The 20,056-nt window shown below is 40.1% G+C and overlaps 1 pseudogene; it reads left to right on the forward strand.

Moving 5' to 3' along the window:
- Positions 1-258: 258 nt before the first annotated feature.
- LOC149238885 (uncharacterized) overlaps positions 259-20,056 on the forward strand; it is a 40,794-nt pseudogene continuing 20,996 nt past the window's right edge.

Raw genomic sequence — 20,056 nt, forward strand, 5'->3', positions numbered from 1 at the left:
GAATCCATCAAAGAAACCAAGTGAGATTAAGTTAAGGAGAAGCAGCAAGAACACACAGGAGCCGTTAGATCTGTGAGATCAACGGTCCAAATCATATCGTATCGATGGAGCCCTTAGGGCATTATCGGACCTCAACCATCGAGCAGAGCGACTATGATAACCCGATGGATCATGGACCGTGGGATCAAGAGTCCAGATCGATAGTCTAGATGCGGTTGGTGATCACATATTGGGGATGCCAAAGGACTTGGACTGAGGATGAGAAATGGCCAATACATCGATGAGCGATATGGAGATATCGCCGATAGGCGTCGATTGGCGATCAGAAGGTTCGGAGTGCGAACCGACGAATTATGGAATCGGGCTAATAATATTTCAAGTCTAGTATATGTGTTCAGAGCGGGAACTCCATGGTTTTTGTGTATTCCGTATTATGGTAGTCAAATGGTTTGTGGGGTTTAAGGCTTGAACGCCAATAAGTAATGATCCTGATAGTAACAAAATCCCCGATAAAGTTATATGGTTCCGGTCCAATGTAAGTCCACGGTTTAAAGGCTTAAGGCCTAAAGAAATGCTTTTGATAGGCTTAGTGGGCTATAACCCGCAGGCCTCAAGATCGATATTTTTTTTAAGGAAAAGGGATTTTGGTTGCCCCCAATTTCTCTTTCCATCATATCTACCCATGGTATCTACCCATGGTATCTACCCATGGTATTTACCCATGGTATTGTAACTCAATAAGGCTACAAATAACAGACCTCACTTTGTAAAAGGACATATTTTCTACCACAATGTAGTTGTAGTTATTTCTCATTATTTTAATAAAGAGTTTCTTTAAGTATTTTCTTCTTCTTTCTAAACATTTCAATTCCTCATATATTCTCCCCCCCCCCCCTCCTCTAAGATCTAGATCAGTTGTATCATAGTGGGTTGGGTTCATTATGACCATCTGGTTACAAGCCATTGCTAGGAGGAATTACACCTTCTTTAACTATTTTGTGGCTCTTAAATCTATTCTTGATGTGAACCAGGTTGAGTTGAGTAATCTCAGCATCACCAAGGGTGTCAGGAAAACCTTTTGTCTTGAAATAGGGTTTTTGTTCTGATTATTTACCTACCTCACTCATTTTGTTGATTAATTCTCTTAAAGGGTTTATGGGCTATGGTGCAAAATGGCTTGTGCTCAGCCAAAAGGTTCGACATTTTCCCTATTGGTAGATGTGCATATTATTTTGCAAGGGAGGTAACAACACCACGTGGATGAACACAAAATTTATGTAGGAATAAAGGGGCCTAGTGGCTATCATGCATGGATTCATGGGGGAGAGCAAGTAGGCCATCTAACTAACATCCATCGACATCACCAAGAAAGGGTTATGCATTTATGCCCTTAAACACCCAAGTCATGGATTCTTTGACAAGCTCCACATGCATCCATTGCTTCAACATTCATCGTTATTGGACTTCTTAACCAACTAGATGTCTGAGTTGGTGTGATGTTCAACAACACCATGTACAACATCTCCCCAAATTTCAAGCCTCCCAGCCACTGGAGTACCTTCTCACTGCCTTAGCCTGGGCAATCTTGATGTGGTAGATGATGCACATCTATTGCTAGATCTCATTGGTCTCATTTAGGGAGTAGTGGAAGCACTTCCTAGCTGTGACCAGTTGCCTATTTGTGGCTAGCCCAGGATAGACGATGGAGTGCCCACGACCTACCATTGTGTTAGAGCTCATCAGTTTTTGGTGAAATTTTCAGTCGAGATTCAAATAGGTGACCTTTCCCATGTTGGTTATTCATGGAGGTGATGACATCATTTGTGACCCAAACTGCATGAGGGTCTTCTGCCAAAGGGCCAAGAGCGACGACAAGATGCTGAGGATTTTAAAGGAATCATGTGTATGACCTCCATGATATTTATGTGTCATGTTCCTTATTCCACTGAGGAAAGAGAAGAAAAATAAGAAGCTGAGAGCTTCTCTACATTCGGTGTCATACAAATCATTGTGGTTTCTTATTTCTTGCCTTTAATATAACTGGAAATCACTGGATTGTGCCTTCAATCCTTTTTTTGGGCTTTTTTCTCATTCTTCTTGGAGTACCTCTAGTCGTTCCTCTAAATATTTTCTTTAGAGAAAGGTATTATAGAGGTGATAAATTGATTCCATCTTTTTAGAAATCGAATTCTGACAATAGGGAATCCTAAGATATGGAAAAAAAAACAAGTTAGAGAGTCATTATTAATGAATATGGAGGAAGAAAAGGGTGGATAAAACCTTGAAATATATGTGTAAGCTAAGGTTGAAACCATTTCTACAAAACAATTGCCTTCACAAAGAAAAAACACTAAGAACCAGACTATATGCATTCCTAATCCTCCTCACATATGTGAGGATAATGCAATATTTAGGTGATACAAAAGTTTGACTTATCATTTTTTTTCTGTGATTCTTTGTGGTGTGGGAATAGACATGTTTGTAATCAATAATGCTGGCTAAATCATCCTTTCCATGGGCTATGATGATGTGTCCATTTTTTTTCTCTCAATAGTATATGGGGATTCTTTGGAGAAGGGTCCATCTCTGAGATTTTTATAAGGAAGGTAGGCATTCTAAGATCTGTACGGATGGTAGTCTTGCAATATGTATGATTGTAGGATCCATATTTATGGACATGTCTATCCTAGGATCATTGTAATTTGGATAAATTTAGTGGGGGTCTATTATGGTGTTCATTCCTCTATTTCGGTTCCCACTGTATCATAGTTTATTGGATTGAAGTATTATGACATGATTTATAATTTTCTCCTCATCAACTTGCCCATTGGCTATTTCCTTTTCGTTTCCTTATTGGTTGTAATTTTGTATGATATTGAGGTGGCCAAGAGCCATGAAATCAATGCAAGGCCACTCCAAATTCTTCTAAGTTGCATTCATCCTGCAAAGCTAGACAAAAGAAGCAATTGTGTTAGTGCCCATTTCTACACATCGGTCTTCTTGGTGATGATTGGAGTTTGTCTTCTAGGTTTCATCTCAGATGTTTATGATGGCAATGGAAATAATAGAAATTATACGAGGGAGGTACATCATGGTGCTTGTGGATTGTTAGACTCGAAAGTTACTAATATTGCACATTCATCTGAATCATTCTCCTTAAGCTCTCTAGTAGCATTCGACATCCTTCTGGAATCATACTTCTTGATACATTACCTGTTTACAAGCTAGACTGGGCATGTTGGAGATTTGTATCATACGTTTCCATATATTAATTTGGAAGCTAGGGGTTCCCATGGTGATTGGGATATCTTTTCTGAATATCTTGTAGCATAATTCTGGTTGCAGAAAAAACCCCTCTTGATGCCAAGGTAATGTCATTGTGGGACTATCAAATTAAAACAATGGGAATCACAAATGTGAAACTTGAGTACTTTGAGAAATCCTTTACGACATCTAATTAGATAGTGAGAATATACAAAGATAAGGCACCATATTTCTATAATTCCTTGGTATACCAACAAGAAAACTATCTTGAGGTCCATTTGGTAGGTCATACACTGTTAGTATCATAATTGGACCACAAGCATTACAAGGTATCTTTATCCTCACACATTCTCTCATCATGGTTATGGGTCACCCATAAACCCACGATTATAGGTCAACCAAACAAAACCCTTGCCATCAAAGTCCATTTTCTAGGTCGCACACATTTATATCACAATTAGCCCACAAGCATTATAGGGTATCTATATCCTCAGATTTGTGTTCATCATGGTTAAGGGTCACCCACAAACCCACGATTATGGGTCAACCACATAAAAATCCTTCTCTTTATTGGATAGTATTTAAAAAAATATCCTTGGCAGGGAAATTTATGTAATGGGGGCCATTTCTTCCTAAGGAGGGAGGATTGATCTAAATAGAAAGTGGCATCCAGCCATGGTATTTACCCATGGTATCTACCCATGGTATTGTAACTCAAGAAGGCTATAAATAACAAGCCTCACTTTGTAAAAGGACATATTTGTCCACCACAATGGAGTTGTAGCTATTTTTTATTATTTTAATAAAGAGATTCCTTAAATATTTTCTTCTTCATTCTCAGCATTTCAGTTTCTCAGATCTTGGCCCCCCAAGATCCAGATCTATCAAACAACATTTTCTTGGAAATTTATAGAGTTGTTATTGATGAAGATGAAGAGGAGTTAGAGGAAGTTTGTGTTGTTCAAACAAGACACAAATGTCCTTCCTCATCCACCTTAGGATCTCCTTCAAGTTCTTATCCTCTGTGTAAAACTTCTAGTAATAAATGAATTCCAATGTAGGTAAATCCATTGTAATTACAAATAATTTAGAGTATGGTTTGGTAGAATATTTAAAGAAAAGGACAACGAATATTTTAGTTTTTGAATTATCTAAATTAACATAGTAGAAGAATAAGTTGTTGCAAATTAACATTTGAAATTTATAATCATATTGTAAATAATTTCTTGGTTGATTCTAAGGCATCCTCTGACATTATGCAATATCTAATATGAAATAAATTGAATGTAGAACCCAATAAAACGACTACTTAGATTGTTCAAAATTGATCGCTTAAATGTTAACGTAATAGTTAAATTAAAAGGTTTACTTATTAGACTTTTATATAACCTAAAAGTGCACGAGATTATAGATATAGTGGTTGTTGATATTTTTGAGTCACATGGTTTTTTATTAAGTAGGGATTAGTCTAAAAAGCTAAATGGATATTTTTCAATAGATCGATCACATCTTTGGCTACCATATTATGGTAAGCATACTCAAATTAAAGTATAATAAGAGATATATATGATGTAAATGAGCCTATTGTAGGTTTTAACCCCATACATAAATTACCTGCATATGAATTTTAAAAACATAAAATAAAAAAGGGTGAGAGCATAACACATAAAATAAATATACACAGAGATTTTCCCTTAATCCCAAAACCGGGACTACCAGATTGATTTTTCATTATGTTCCTTTCAATGTTACAATACATCTATATACATGTCGAAGCATCCACAAATTCCAATCCATTAACCTTGGATTAGAACATAATGGTAGTTCCCTTGACTAGATCTACAAAATACAATCGACCAAAAATAATCGTGCCCAAAACCATGTGCGAAATCCATGCACAAAACCATAGGTAGGTCTGCCCACCTAATATAGGGTCCAAAACATAATTTCACAGGGCGTTGCCTTAGACCCCACATAGGAGGGTTACCGCCCCCGTCAAACCCCCCGACAGGGGGGTTGCTGCCCCATCTTGTGACACCCCTACTACACCCAATGCAATGAAGGGGTGTTATAGACATTTTTGTGCATTACAGCTATAGGCATGAAATGTCCATAATTCAAGGGATCCAAAGTCCCTAATGATGTTGTTACAACTCCTAAATGAAAAAGGTCAACCAATGACAGCTTCTCCCAGAAGTTCTCCACCAAAAACCACTTAGAAACAGTTAATTCAGGATCAATTCAGAGGCTCCACTAGCTGTCTGCGCTGAAATGCAGAGATTACACTGGCTAGGTGCACTGCAACGCAGGTAGAAGCACTACCAGGGTGCGCTGAGCGGGAAATGACAAATGGCAAGTTCATTCAACGAGGTGGAAAGACCCTGGAAGCTTCCAGAATCTTCTCCAATGAAACTTGCCTCAATGAATTCGACTAGTGATGAGTAAGAGGTTCTCAACCTCCAAGTGGAAGCAAGAACTGACAGAGAGAAGCCACAAGTCAAAACATGAGTTGACTCATCCTCTCTGCTCACATCTATATATGGATCTCTCACCCAGAGGTTCAGGAGGCTAGAATTTTGTACTTTGCAGAGAATTGCTGTTGGTTTGAGATTGAGTTTAGCACATTGGGTGATTTATGCTTTGTTGGAGGAGAGGAAGGGATTCCTTTGCTGGGAGGTAGATGCTGGATCGGAACTCAGTTGGTTGTATCTCCTCCTGGACTTTATTATCTTGTCAATAAACTATTTGAGTTTCTCCTACAGGTTGTATACCAATGATGTTTTGTTATGCTTACATGTTTAGCTTAATCTAATCTTGAGCTTTTTATGAATGTATATCTGTATCTTTGTGTAGTTTCTCTCTCTTTTGATCTTGCAGGAATTCGGTGAAGCTGGGCCGGTGAAGGAGCAAGAAGTTGGGAGCTACTGAAGAGAGGAGTGATTTGGATCGACAAACTAGCGGAAGATACAGGTTAGTTAGATCCTTCTTCCTCACTTACATTCCATAAAGAAGAATACTTGAATAAGTTTACCTGTTTGTTGCTAAGGCACTATCACCTCTTAGAGTGGGATAGGGGCATTCCGTATTGGATACTTTTCCCAACAACAAATTGGCGACTCCGCTGGGGATCGTATCTTGTTGGTTTATTTGTGTTTCTGGTGTTGTTCTTCTCATAAACTCAGGAGTGCCGAATCGAAATGCACTTGCCATTTTCAAGTGCAAAGTAGAGATCTGCCACTCTAGTCCAATCACTGGGCCTGTTTTTATGATCTGAACAAACTGATCCACAAGTGCTCTAACAGCCCTTTGTGATAGATCTTAGTCCTCCTATAAATCATCCTCCTAATTGTACCTAATTGATAGCTTTGATCCGGCCAAAAACTGTTGATTTAACTGCAAACCGTAACCCAGAACCTAGAAACAACTCTCGTTTCTGCTTCAGCGCAGACTCTGTGAAGAGGTTCTGCATTTCAACGCAGGTCCCGTGAAGGCTACCTGCGCTGAATGTCAAAACCTCTGTGTTGGGAGTGCGCTGATCAGTCTTTGCCTTGTGCAGCTGTGGTTCCCTGCTTCCTTTTGCTCAGTTTCATCTCTGTTTTTGCAGCCTGTTATCAGTCAGTGTACCCATCTGAAACCCCTTTTCTTTGCCTCAATTCCGCCTCAGTTGTATAAAGAAACTGTATTTGTTCTTTGTGTATTTGTTACATCATTTGCAGTTTCCCATTACGAAAGTAAACTAGTCATACTGTCGCCCTTAGATCTAGACCTGTCGTAAGTGTCGTTTTGATCTTAGGAGTGAGTTTGTTTGTTGTTCATAGTTGATTTAGCTTTTACTTTTGTCGTTTGGTTTGAATTTATGCATTTCTAGTGTCGAAACAAGTAAATCATAAGGTGTCGTAATCGTCTTTTTGATTTTGAAAAAGGAACTTGTTTATGTTTTCACTTGAAATCGAATTCAAATTTGTACAACAGCTTTCTTTTTAGGCATCAATATTAAGAAAGCAAAAACAAATACATGCATTTGTGCATTTGCATTTTGATAGTTTGCATGTGTTGATTTAGGGGAAAGTGCATTACAGTGTGCTCTATTCTCTTTGAGAAAAATTGTATCTTCCTTTTCCCCTTGTAACTAGGATTTTCATTGTTGAAAAGATATAAAAGCTTGCTTATCATCTTTAGACTGCATTTAGGAATTGTATCATACATCTCGTGGTGATCCAAAAAGGCAAACTTCTAAGAAAGATCAACCTAAAATAAATTGAATGAACTTAACAATGCTTTGTAACTTAACGCACAACATAGAGGTCTAGGCTAGAGACGTGTTCCGACGTCGTAAAACCTGGTGACTGTCGATCTCGCTGATGGTTGGGTGATTCCTCCTGAGGGACAATAGCGCCAGTACGGACTATGCTCCCACGTACCGTCGAGTATATATTGGGAGACCCTTATAGGCATAAAACCTTTATCCTTAGGAAGCCATGTCGGCCGCCCTACTGATCGCAATTCACTGAACACAGCATTCAGGAAGATTGACCGCTCGTACCTTAAAAAGTATTCTGCGGTTTTGTGAAAAGTTTGGCACACCCTCTACCTAGAACTCCAGAGCAGTTACTTTTGGCCTTTTTCAGACTCTATAACGGAAAAAGTCCATCCGAGTATTTGTCACTTCGGGCTCGTTAAAACATCGAAGGAGACTAGAGTCATCTTTAGCTTTTTCTCGACTCTTTAAAATTGAAAAAGCAAGTTGTGTCTAAAGCGTCGTTAAAATTTATTTTAAACGGAGCAATCACCCCTTTTTCCTGCGTTGATCTTTAAGCTTGAGAAAATGGAACCCACCGACCAAGGAATTCCCCTTGGTGGAAATATTGGTCCCTTCTCCTCATGGGGAGATGTTGGTGCGCCCCATATGGCCACATTGTCGCTTCCAGGACTGACAATTGGCTTGCCGGTCTCGCTCTTCTCAACCAATGTCGTTCAGAACACCACTATTCCTGAACAGTCGAATCAACAGTTAGACCAGTCCAGAGTTGCCCACCAGCCTTCTACTTCCTCTAATTCTTCCTCTCCTCCTTCCTCTTCGCTTGACGGAACTGGTAAAACAAAAAACCAGGTTCCTAAGGAGAAGAAGGAAAAGAATAAGAAAGAGAAGAAGAAGAAGGAGCCAAAAGCGACTGGGGGCAAACAAGTGTCGTCTGACAGAAATCCACACATAGCACTGACTAGGCCTAAATCGCCATGTGTCATATGCAAGGGAGACCACTTCCACAGAGATTGTCCCTGCATCCCTCGGATACTAAGGGACTGGTCTCCCCGTTTGCACAATCCGGTGGCATCAACCTCTGATAGCCATGTTGAATGCATGCCGTCAACTAGCGAGAGTGAAGTCCTTGGACAAAAAGGGAGAGCTAGATCTCCCTGCAAACTGTGCGAAGGCGATCACGCCATCCACCGTTGTCCCTTCTTAGATGAAGCAAAAAGAGTTTTGGATGATCGTCCGGTTTCACCGTTACGACTTCCTCCTGGATATAAAAAACTCTTGCCGAGTCCTTCGTTAGTTGAAAATCCAGCTGGCCCGCTCAAGTGGTCAGCTGAAGCGCCGATCATTGAAGATGAACCAGCTGAATCCATACCCGACGAAAGTCAAAAGGTCGAGGCGACAGTTGATCTGGTCTTGCCTTCAGAGGATTTATCTTCGAATGATCCAGTCACTGAAGAGAATAAAGATGACACCATCCAAATTCTCTTCATCAACACAGACTCCGACGAGCAAGGGGGCACTTCCCCTATTCCTTTATCGCAGGAAGGAAGTTCGTCAGAGCGATACCCGGCCGTTTACTCGGTCCCACCACCAAGCAACCTAGTTGTCTCCTTCGACTGGAACCAACTAGGCAAACCCCGTTTGCCAGCAAGCATACCATTCAGAATTATCGTCCAAATATACAGAATGGTCATGGCTGGCACCATCATTGATGAAGGGGCATCTGTGAGTATCCTTTCCTCCACTGCTTGGAAAGCGCTTGGTTCGCCAGTGCTTTTGCCTGAAATGAGAAATCTGACAGGATTTGATAAAGGAACCAGTCGACCTTTAGGGATCCTCCCCAATGTGCCTATCACATTGAAAGGGAAAACCCTTCAAATGAACGTGATGGTCGTTCAAGGACCCTTGGATTATAACCTACTCCTTGGACGAGACTATATATATTGCATGGGAGCAATCGTCTCCTCACTCTTTAGAGTAATGTGTTTTTCGCACGAAGGAAGAGTGGTCAAGCTCGTGGACCAGCTTTCATTTCCCGGATCACGCATCGCAAATAGTCATATACCATCCTTAAATGGTCTCTTCACACAAGAAATGTCTCAACCTACGGTCTGTCCTCCCGATGAGCACGAGTGATTCGGAAGGATATGACTGGAACCCAGGGGGCATGCGTCCTGGTCTGCTTCGGCAGGAAAACTTTGGGTATAGGATAGGTTTCCGCAGGAGAATATGACTAGTCTGTACCCTGTCCGTATTGGAAGTCGGGTTATTCTAGAATAAGATTCTCTTGTCAAAGTTATGTGAGTTGACAGAACTGAGTCAATCACCTTTGTCTATCTCGGTAGACATTGCCGAAGAAGTGTTTTGTTTGAAAGATTAATAGAACAATCTTTGGGTGACCTGTAAGAGGTAGGCCTTTCTCGCTGAAACAAATGTTTTATCAGACTAAAGTAGGGGTAACCTTGAAACTCTGTTTTATACCTGGGGGCATGAAAACCTTTTGGAGTGCAAGCAAGGGGCGGCTATTTATTTTTTAAATTTTTAGGTCCTCCCTTTAAACCTGTAGGTCTAACCCTTTAAACTCGTAGGATTAGTCGTTTCCGAACTTGCATAAAGAAAGGATTCCAGGAGCATAGCTTTGTGAGGCGCAAGCTCCATAAAAAATGGGATCTTACATGAGACATTCTTATCATATGACTGGAAAATCGAGCAGTTTTAGCACATAGTTCATGCTCGTTAAAAAATAAACATAAGATTGAGCAGTTTTAGCACATAGTTCATGCTCGTTAAAAAAAAAACATAAGACTGAGCAGTGTTTTTCTGCATTTAAGCCCGTTAAAAAATGAACTATCTTCCGATAAATAACCACCGTGAATGTAACATTATCAGCCATTAAAGCCTTGGTCGTGTTTGCACCGTCACCTCCACTTTTCCATTGGCCGATCGTTCACCTCCATATGATTGTTTACCCATTTTGAGGAATAGCTGCGAAGAGTGATTTCACTAGCCATCCTTGTGACACTGCCGTGATTGGAAAATTCCAACCTTTACCTGGAATCAGCTGCTAACCCGTTTTATCACTCGTTCCTCAAAAGACGAGTCTTCTTTAAGCTCTTTTCATGTGACTCGTGAAATATGAAAAGATTGCCGAGTTTTGGCCTTCCAGCTCGTTAAAGTGACCGGAAGTGCTATCCCTCTAGATTTTAATCTTTTTGGACCTGAGGGATTATTGCACAAAAAGATCGAGCACTTGTTTTGTTCGGCTCGTTAAAACTATCGAAAATTCATCCCTTCTGTGTTTTTTTATACTTTTTCAGACTTAAGGGATTAGATGACGAAAAAGGACTTTCGGAGTTAACTTTACGTACCTTTTCAGACTCTCTAAAAATGAAAAGGACCGAGTTATCTTTGTCGTTAGACTCGTTAAAAACATTAAATAGCGACAAACTTGTCTTTAGACGAGAACGAGTTTCACTATTGCTAGGCTCGTTAAAACATAGTGATGGGTTTGCCCGAAGGGCAAATTATAGAACAAGCATATGTTATCCTCCTCAAGCTTGAAAAAAATAAAGAGGTACTGGTCAGAAATGACTGGGGAAAATTGGGAAGAAACTCAAATAACTTTATTGGTAGCAAGTCGCTCTTGAACATGACACTTCCACTCCGTGCCTGAGTCGGGTTGGGTTGTTTCATTCACCGGTCACATCGCCATGGTCTCGCCATACCATCCACCTTTGGGGTAAATGCTACCAATCCATCACACAAGTGTCACCGATATGTTCAAGAGAAGTCATCCAGAGAAGTCAACCGTGTTCCATCCACTACCATACATTATCCTTCATCCTTTCACGACCGCCACCTTGAACCATATATCATCAGATCGTTTTCACCTCCATCAAAATCATTTGCTCCGTTCCGTGTCACTGATGTGGGATACATTAAGGCCCTCCTTTGACGGATCGCTTCTTGTCGACCTCAGCTCATTATCCAAGAAGTTGATCTAGGAACAACCCCTTCAGTACTTTGAAGCTTGCATGCCTCAATGGCAAGTTTCTCACTTCCGGCGGCAGGTATACATCAATGACCTTCGACCGAAAGATTTTGTGTGGTGTTCGACGCCAAGTCCTTTATTCACACCACGTGAATTGTACTGCAGTACCTTGAGGGTCATTATCATTATTGGTGATTCCTCTCGCGCTTGTTAACGGTTTACCTCATTGACCGGTAATCAAGCGATGTCTTTCCATGTTCGACTTCAGAACATTTCCCACATGGATCGACTTGTACTTAGAGTGAAGATCGAACGAGTTTGAAGACCCCAGATCTAGTTTCATCCATCCGGGCTGTGATATATATTCAGGAAAAATAAAGACATTGACATGTACAGCATTGTAGCACAGACAATCATCCTACCAAAGGATGATGATTTCAGCAGAATCATCAGTCTATCATCAGACAATTGTCTGTCCTATGTACACAAAAATGAATTTATAAAGCTGAGAATGGGAATGCCCGCCTCAGCTAGATCATGAAAGCAGTATGAAAAATAATGTATTGTATTGTATCCTATTACAGGTCTCCTCCCAGCATTGGAAGAAGTTCGGATCCTCCTAATAAAGTATTTCACCCGATAAACGGTCTCATACTTTAGGGGGCAACTGTTATAGACATTTTTGTGCCTTACAGCTATAAGCATGAAATGTCCATAATTCAAGGGATCCAAAGTCCCTAATGATGTTGTTACAACTCCTAAAGGAACAAGGTCAACCAATGACAGCTTCTCCCAGAAGTTCTCCACCAAAAACCACTCAGAAACAGTTAATTCAGGATCAATTCAGAGGCTCCACTAGCTGTCTGCGCTGAAATGCAGAGATTACACTGGCTAGGTGCACTGCAATGCAGGTAGAAGCACTACCAGGGTGCACTGAGCGGGAAATGACAAATGGCAAGTTCATTCAACGAGGTGGAAAGACCCTGGAAGCTTCCAGAATCTTCTCCAATGACACTTGCCTCAATGAATTCGACTAGTGATGAGTAAGAGGTTCTCAACCTCCAAGTGGAAGCAAGAACTGACAGAGAGAAGCCACAAGTCAAAACATGAGCTGACTCATCCTCTCTGCTCACATCTATATATGTATCTCTCACCCAGAGGTTCAAGAGGCTGGAATTTTGTACTTTGTAGAGAATTGCTGTTGGTTTGAGATTGAGTTTAGCACATTGGGTGATTTATGCTTTGTTGGAGGAGAGGAAGGGATTCCTTTGCTGGGAGGTAGATGCTGGATCGGAACTCACTTGGTTGTATCTCCTTCTGGACTTTATTATCTTGTCAATAAACTATTTGAGTTTCTCCTACATGTTGTATACCAATGATGTTTTGTTATGCTTACATGTTTAGCTTAATCTGATCTTGAGCTTTTGATGAATGTATATCTGTATCTTTGTTAGTTTCTCTCTCTTTTGATCTTGCAGGAATTCGGTGAAGCTGGGCCGGTGAAGGAGCAAGAAGCTGGGAGATACTGAAGAGAGGAGTGATTTGGATCGACAAACTAGCGGATGATACAGGTTAGTTAGATCCTTCTTCCTCACTTACATTCCATAAAGAAGAATACTTGAATAAGTTTACCTGTTTGTTGCTAAGGCACTATCACCTCTTAGAGTGGGATAGGGGCATTCCGTATTGGATACTTTTCCCAACAACAAGGGGGGGCTAGCCACCCCCCTTCTAACCCCCCGGCTTCACTACTGGGGCTAGTCGTGGAAAGAATATAACACAACCCAACATTCTCACACTTGTTGTTTTATTTCCACAGGGAGTCACAAGAGAGCTTAGTCATTGATCCAGCCCTACAATGCCCATTGCTTCTCTACATCAAGAGAACTTCTCAATGATTACAGACTTTGTCAATGCATCTACAATATTCTTCAAAGTGTCCACCTTTACCAGCAACACCTTTTTTTCTTCTACCATATCCCTCACAAAGTGATACTGAACATCAATGTGTTTTTTCTTTGAATGATAAGCAGGGTTCTTTGCCAAGAAAATTTCACTTTGGCTATCACAACCTATCCTTATAGCTCGTTGTACTAACCCCATACTTGAAAACAATCTTTGCAACCAAATTGTTTCCTTGCCTGCATGAGTGGCTGCCATGTATTCTGCCTCTCTACACCTCCAAATAGGTTAAACACATACCCACTTGTAGATCTTCTCTGATTCAAATGTCCAGCCTATTCTGCATTAACAAAGCCACAAATGTCCAAAACTGTATCCAATCCTGGTCTTCCTTGGTAGCACAAACTATAATCACTAGTGCCACGTAAATACCTGAAAACTCGCTTCATTGTTGTCCAATGCTCCTTCCATAGTTTTGACATAAACCTACTCAATACTCCCATTGCATGTGTAATGTCTGTCTAGTACATACCATCACATACATCAAGCTACTGAATGCACTTGCATATGGAACACAGGACATTTCCTCTTCCTCTTCTTGTGTCTTGGAACACTGTTCAACAGACAACTTTACACCTACAGGAATAGGAACCTTCACCGGTTTACTATCCTGAATATTAAACCTCTGCAATATTGTTTCGACATACTTCCTCTGGTTTAACTAGAGCTTCCTCTTTTCCTGGTCTTGTTTAATTTCCATGCCCAAAATATAGTTTGCAGTACCAGGATATTTCATGTCGAATTTGGAGGACAATTTGGTCTTCAAATCCTGGATAGTTTCTTTGTTATTTCCAACAAGCAACATATCATCCACATATAAGACCAGATAAATAACGCGGTCACCAATTAATTTAAATAAACATAGTGATTTTCTTTGCTTCTGGTGAAGCTAAGTCCCTGTATAAATGTATCAAGTTTGTGATACCACATCCTTGGTGATTGTTTTAGCCCATACAAAGACTTTTTTAACTTGCATACCAATTATTTCTTACCCTTCATTGCAAAGCCTTCAGGTTGGTTCATGTAGATCTCTTCTTTCGGATCCCTGTGAAGAAATGTTGTCTTCACATCCATCTGTTCTACCTCAAAATCAAAAGCAACAACAAAGATAAAACTAATCTAATAGAAGCTACCTTGGCAATAGGAGAAAAAATATCACCAAAATCAATTCCCAGCACCTGGGAATAACCTTTTTCTACCAACCGAGCTTTGTATTTCTCCACATTTCCTTTTGCATTCATCTTCTTCTTGAACACCCATTTTCTGCCAATGAGTTTCTTTCCATCCGACAACTCCACCAAATCCCAAGCCTCATTTTTGTGCAAAGATGCCATTTCATCAACCATGGCCTCTTTCTAGATTTTTCCATCCTCTGAATCTACTACTTCCTTCACATTTCTGGGATCATCATCAGTAATAGATAAAGCAAAATTTGAATAGAAAGCAGATGGACTATACCTTTCTGGCTGCCTTCTTTCTCGAACTGATCTTCTCAGAACCAGAGTTTGTGGCTCTTCATCTTCTGATTCCTCTTCTGCTGTAGAGTTTGATTCTTCCTCCTTTAGCTCAAACTCTATCTTTTGGGGTTCCTTCGGTAGGAGTTCATGTTTAATCAATTTTTAACCTCTCTAAACACCACATCTTGGTCATACACAACCTTCCTTGTTACTGGATTCCAAAGTTTATAACCTTTTAAACCATCCTTATACCCAATAAATATGCACTTTTTAGATTTACTATCCAATTTTGTTCTTTTCTCCTTTGGAGTATGTACATATGCATCACATCCAAATACCCTTAGATGTGAAAAGAGAAGGTTTCTTATCAGTACATACCTCTTGTGGATTCTTATCCTCCAACGCTGATGAAAGTTCTCTGTTGACCAGGTAACATGTAGTCTCCACTGCCTCTAGCCAAATTCCTGTCCTAACCTGACACCACTGAGCATGCTTCTTGCCCTTTCCATCAAATGTCTTGTTCATTATTTCTGCAACTCCATTTTTCTTAGGTGTGTATGGAGTAGTCTTCTACCGTGCTATACCACACTTCTTACAGAATTCTTCAAATTCCTTGCTACAAAACTCTCCACCGGTATCTATCCTCAACACCTTTATCTTCTTCTCTATCTGGTTTTCCAACAGAGCCTTAAATTATTTAAACTTGTCAAAGACTTCAGATTTATTCTTGAGGAAATATATCCATGTATTCCTTGAGAAGTCATCTATAAATGGTACATAGTACGTAGACTTACCCAGTGATGGAACTGACACAAGTCCAAACACATCACTGTGCATAAGCTCTAATATCTGCTTCTCCCTCTTACCACTAGAGGGGAAACTCACTCGATTCTGCTTCCCATATACATAATTTTCACAGAAATCAAAATATAGAGAGCTATTAGACATACCTTCTATCATACCTTTACCAAGAATTATTAAAAGGCCCTAATATTTAATATGTGCAAGCCTTTGATGCCATAGCATGGTCTTTTCTCTAGAGACCACTATATTTTCTACTCCAGTTTCAGGAACCACAAAACTGTTGCACCCATCAATAACAATTCTACCTTGCAGCTTGTATAGAGTTCCAATTTGAACTCCCTACATCAATACCAGTGCTCCCTGAACCATCTTGCAGGTATCTTTCACGAACGCTGTTTTTACACCTGCATCATCCAGCTTGATTATAGAAATCAGATTTCTGGCTAATGCAGGAATATGCAGAACACCCGAAAGTGTTCTAATCCTTTCACCTTGCAACTTCAACTTGAATTTTATGTGACCAATGATTCTATCCTTCCTGTCATCCCCTAAGAAGACATCACGACCATCATACTTCTCATACTCGCATAACCACTCTCTATGGGGAGTGATGTGAAAGGATGCACCTGATTCAATCAACCATGCCTCATGATTTACATGTGTACTTGAAGAAGAATCCAAGTACACATCCCCACCTTCATCTGAGGTGGTTTTTGCCTCTACAGAAGGAGCATCATGAGATACTTTTCCTTTCTCAAAAGCTTTAGATTTACAGTCCCTTTTGCAGTGCCCTTCCTTTTCGCATTTCGAACACACCTTTACAAGTTTTCCTGGAGATTTAGATCTCTCTCTAGATTTAGATCTCCCACTCGAGGACTTATTTTTATTTCTATTTTGGGACTGTCCTTGTACAGAAAAGGAATCACCATTCTAACCCTCCATATTTTTCCATATCATCTCCTCCATCAGCAAGGATGAGACTATTTCATCAAACTGCAAGCAGTTGCATTGCTACCTATTGCAATAACCAGAATATCCCACGAATATGGTGGAGAACACAACAAACTGATGCGCTTATCTTCATATGAAATTTTAATGTCAACAGATAATATCTGGCTTACCAGAGTATTAAATGCGTTTAGATGCTCTATCACCAAGTCTCCACTTTCGTCCTCGGGTTATACAACTTTTTTCGTAGGAACAATTTATTCACTAGCGACTTAGATTGGTACAAAGTCCCTAAATTGTCCCACAAAGCCTTCAGCGTAGCTACCCTTGTTACATTCAACAATACTAAGTCTGAGACACACAATCATAATGTGTTTTTTTTCCTTCTGATTCAATTTCTTCCAATCTTCATTGGACATTATCGTTGGTTTAGTACCCAGATCTACTACAATCCACAAATCTTTATCCACCAACATATCCTCCATCTTGAGTTTCCACAAATCAAAACTTTGATGATTAAATTTCTCGATCTCTATCTTTCCACTGCTCACCATCTTATTTCACCACAAGAATTGATCTCATAGATCTCCCACTGAACAGTGTCCACCACAGGCCTGAGCAAAACCCCTCAGCAACAAAGGCATCCCCTTGAAGCCAAAACAACTCTGAAACCAAACTCTGATACCAAATGTAGGCTTTAACCCCGTATAGAAATGACCTACATACAAATTCTAAAAACAGAAAATAAATAATGGTGAGAGCATAACACATAAAACAAATATACACAAAGATTTTCCCCTGAATCCCAAAATCGGGACTACCAGATTGATTTTTCATTATGTTTCTTTCAATGTTACAATACATATATATACATGTCAAAGAATCCACAAACCCCAATCCATTAACCCTGGATTAGAACATAACTGTAGTTGCCTTGACCAGATATACAAAATACCATGGACCGAAAACCATCGCGCCCAAAACCATGTGTGAAGTCCATGCACAAAACCATAGATATGTCTACCCACCTAATATAGGGTCCAAAAAGAAAATTCCCAGGGCACTGCCTTGGACCACACATAGGGAGGCTACCGCCCCCCTCAAACCCCTCAATAGGGGGGGTTGTCGCCCCCCTTGTGACCCCCGTTTTGCGTCCAGTGCAATGAAGGGGGGGCTTGTTAGCTATTTTTTCACTCATTGTATAAAAATATTATTATCGACTCTTTCGCTTTGACAGACGTGTGTCATAATATAGGTCCAAAAGCAAGATCTCAAACCATGAAATTTTCCTTTAGACAACATGGATCATGTATGGGGCCCCAAACCACACAGAAGCCCTCCATGGGAATGTTTTTCTTATAAGTCTGATATAGATGTTATTTTGAGGTTTAGATTAGTATGGTTCTTGGTACCCATTCCATGGCACAATGTTGAAATACTCGTTATTGTACCATAACATTTGTCTCTAGGGAACATGATTTATTTGTAAGGTCTTGGTGGTGAGTGCCAGTATTGCAACAATAATGTTGCAACTCCTGGGCTGCCTACTTTACTCTTATCAACCCGGTAGTTCGTAACAAACTTGGAAGCGACGATGTTGTATGCACAAGTACTAGTTCTTACTGCAGGTTGTCACTTGGTCAGCCGGCGCAAGATCACTAGGATATCAAGCCAACTTCTATGGATTCCAGAAGAAGCTCTATATGCGATGAAAGGAAAAAGAGAGATTACTTTACTGATGCTATTCTACTTGTAGAAAGGAAGACTTACATGTAAAGCAAACCAAGGAAATCCTAATAACCTCTAATCCTACTTTTGCAGAAAGCACTATGAAAATCATGAAAAGAATGCCATTACATACTTGAGGAAGTAAACAACATCTAACTAAGCTATTTCTAGAAGCAAATGAGAAAAAAGCATCTTTTCAGATTTTCACGTATTTTTATGTGAATTTGTCATGCATGTAATTTATTTGTTTGTGAATCTGGTAGTGAATAGGTGGTGATGGAGGGAGGTTTTGGGATGTGAGAGGATGTAGGATGGTGTGGATGGGTCCTAGGAGGTCTCAGGTGGCCTTCTAGAGGCTTCTCCCATACTCGGGTAAATCTACAGGAGGACACAAGAAATCTACAGGAGGAAAAACAATGTTCTATAGGAGGCCTACAGGAGGAGGCCAAGAGCAGTTTTCACTGTTTTGAACATGCAAGGGTGGGCGAAAAAGGTAGATGAAGGTTGGGATGAAGTTTTAGGGCACCTAGGGTCTACCAAGAATCATTAGGAAAGAGAAAGATGGTTGGATTTGCTCCATGAGAGAGAGGAAAGTATATGGAAAATGCAGAAAACTAAGGGAGAATTGAGGGGAGACTTGGGCTACTTGTAGAGCATGGATCAGATGGAGGGTGGAATGGTTGATAGGATGGCCTACTGCTAGAGGATGTCTGTTTCATAAACAAATGACATTCAACCAATGAGATTAAGCAAGCAGGGAAATAAATGCATCTAGAAAAAAAGAGTTTTTGCATCCAAATAAACTATGATCTATGAAAGGAAATGCTAATAACCATTGAATGAAAGAATAACATGAAAGAAGACTGTTGAAAATAAGGAAATGAGCATGATGGAGAAGTTCTGAAGCAAAGAAAACTAGACTATGAACCAACTAGAAAGCTGCAAACACTAGAAGTCATATGAAGGAGGAAATCTGTGTTTTTGGGGCAGCAACAGGGTCTTTGCCTCAACTCATTGTCCCACAGGGAGGAAGAGAGGCCAAGGCACTACTGCTAGCCTTTTGGATCTTTTCTCTATCACTTCTTAACCTGCTATAGAAAGCACAAATGGAAGCGAACTATTGAATCATCAAAGACAACCTATTCCAAACCAAAAAAGAAATACATCTAACAGCAACCTAATCTACAAACTGAAATTAAACTTGCAATTACAAGAAAAGAGGAGCTTGGCTACTTGGATTGGGCCCTAAACCAAGAGCTTCAGCCCTTTGAGGTAACTCAGTGCTAACTCAAAAAGGATTCCATCTTTATTCTCAAAAGAGTAACAAGATTACATGAATTTTTAAGATAATAAGCTCGAAGTTGAGCAGAGTTTACATAAGCAAAACTGCAGCAAAAATCCAAAAAAAATCCGACCCTAGTGAGGCCCTAGGCCTTCCTACTTATACAAATGAAGCTACCAACAAATTCAATAAATTTAGGGAGGCTTGGCTCCCAAAGTCGAGATAAACATTAGTTATCCTCCACTTTGCTCCGTTGCATGCTAATGCATGACTTGGTTGCTTGTACTCTGAGCTGAATGAAGAGAAATTCGAAGTGAGGAGTAATAAATGAGGGGGATTCCCTCCTATAAGTCCTCTCCTTT

This window comes from Pinus tabuliformis, chromosome 8, assembly GCF_031772625.1.
Source record: "Pinus tabuliformis cultivar Carrire ecotype Pingquan chromosome 8, CPIR1, whole genome shotgun sequence".
Classification (NCBI taxonomy): domain Eukaryota; kingdom Viridiplantae; phylum Streptophyta; class Pinopsida; order Pinales; family Pinaceae; genus Pinus; species Pinus tabuliformis.